The following is a 2500-nucleotide window of genomic DNA, read 5'->3' as shown; positions in this document are numbered from 1 at the left end:
GCTGTTGTCAGTGATGTCATCATGACGAGAAGCAAGTGGAGGAGGCAAGTGGAGGAGGCAAGGTCACATATTGGGATGCACACAAAGTGGCTAGGAGATTGGTCTTTTAGACCAGCCAAACTGAAATTTCACCAGCATTTGGCCGGTTGGCTGATGTTCATTTAGAGGCCTGATTGTTAGTAACAATGGTCATGTCAATGGGTTATACATGTATTTGCAATACATTTCCTGTAATTTACATAACAGTTTAGCAAACAATATGTTTGTGCATTTGGTAAAAGGGGTCGCGGAAATATTTTTAGATTACCAGCAGAAAAAAGGTTTGGGAACCACTGTTTTACAGTAATGTACGTATAACCAGGGAACTAATTATAATATCATGGCTTATCAGTATCACCATCCATATACCTATATGAACAATGATGCCCATTATACAAGTATCTTGCAGTCTGTTGCCTTGTGTCTGAGTCTGTACTGTATACACACATACATCAGGCTGCTGCTGACAAAGCAAGCTGTCAGTGCAGATATTTCTCCCCATGGCTACAGTCATCAGAGTAGCAGGATGATGGTGGCTGACAGCCAGGTAAGAATAAAACCATTCCTCCTCCTCCTCCTCCCCCTCCTCCTCCCCCTCCTCTTCCTCTTGCTGCTGCTCCTCCTCCTCCCCTTCCTCCTCTTCCTCCTCCTCATCTTCCTCCTCCCCCTTTTATTCCTCCTTCCCTTCCACCTCCTCCTCCTCCTCCTCTTTCTTCTCCTCCCATTCCTCCTCCTCCTCCTCCTCCTCCTCCTCTTCCTGCTCCACTTCTTCCTCTTCCCCTGCCTGTTATCATATTGGATGGTGCTTCATCACACCGTACAGCACAGCATGACAGAACAGTGCCGAGGAGAGGATGGGAATATAAATACAGACTGACAGATAGATAGATAGATAGATAGATAGATAGATAGATAGATAGATAGATAGACAGACAGATAGATAGATAGATAGATAGATAGATAGATAGATAGATAGATAGATAGATAGATAGATAGATAGATAGATAGATAGATAGATAACGGACAGACAGACAGACAGACAGACAGACAGACATATAGATAGATAGATAGATGACGGATAGATAGATAACGGACAGATAGATAACGGACAGATAGATAGATAGATAGATAGATAGATAGATAGATAGATAGATAGATAGATAGATAGATAGTCCTAAGAACCGGATAGATAGATAGATAGATAGATAGATAGATAGATAGATAGATAGATAGATAGATAGATAGATAGATAGATAGATAGATAGATAGATAGATAGATAGATAGATAGATAACGGACAGACAGACCGACAGACCGACAGACAGACAGACAGACAGACAGACAGACAGACAGATAGATAGATAGATAGATAGATAGATAGATAGATAGATAGATAGATAGATAGATAGATAGATAGATAGATAGATAGATAGATAGATAGATAGATAGATAGATGATGGACAGACAGACAGATAGATAGATAGATAGAGGCAGGGGCAGTCGGGCTCAGTGGTTAGAGCACTGGGTTGGCAACCCAAGGGTTCCCGGTTCAATGCCCGACCAAGCCACGGCTGAAGTGCCCTTGAGCAAGGCACCTAACCCCCACACTGCTCCCCGGGCGCCGCTCAGCAAGCAGCCCACTGCTACGGACTAGTGTGTGTACTTCAAGGTGATTCACTAGTCCAAATGGGATAAAGTGCAGAGAAAGAATTTCCCCTAGGGGACCAAAAATTGGCTCCAATCCAAATTGGCTCCAATTGGCTTCAATAATAATAATAATAATAGATAGATAGATAGATAGATAGATAGATAGATAGATAGATAGATAGATAGATAGATAGATAGATAGATAGATAGATAACGGATAGATAGCAGCAGAGCTGTTTCACAGAGGGGGAGGTCACACGTTAGAGGAGGTTGTCAGTGTCCTGGGGTTTAAAACAATCTGTGCTGGTGGGGAGCAGAGGGCCTTTTGGTACTGCCCACTGCCCTCTTTCCCTCTCCTACTCTACCTCCCCCCTACTCAACGCCAATGGTTCCCAACCTTTTTTGGCCTGGAACCCCATTTTCACACCCCAAATATCTAGGGACCCCCATACACATATGTTTAAGCAACTGAAAAAAGACTCTATTACACCCCTTGCCACTCTCTCCCAACCGCTTCTTTCATATCACGGCCCCCTCTCCCTACCCCCATTCACTACTTCACCCCCTGACTTGACCACTATCTCTTATGCCCTTCCTCTCTTCTACACCACCCCTATCCCCCATGCTACCAGCAGATCCAACTGATACGCCGCTATACCGCCACAGCCCCTCTCCTCTACCCCACCCTTTACCCGACTGCCTCACTTGACCGCTAAACCTCTATGCACCCCCCCCCCCCCCCCCCTGTCGTACCCACATCCACTATCCTACCCCCGACTCAACCACCACCGAACCCCCTTCTGTGTCTCCTATAT

The sequence above is a fragment of the Engraulis encrasicolus genome, chromosome 5 (assembly GCF_034702125.1).
Source record: "Engraulis encrasicolus isolate BLACKSEA-1 chromosome 5, IST_EnEncr_1.0, whole genome shotgun sequence".
NCBI lineage: Eukaryota > Metazoa > Chordata > Actinopteri > Clupeiformes > Engraulidae > Engraulis > Engraulis encrasicolus.
This window is presented reverse-complemented; position numbering follows the sequence as displayed.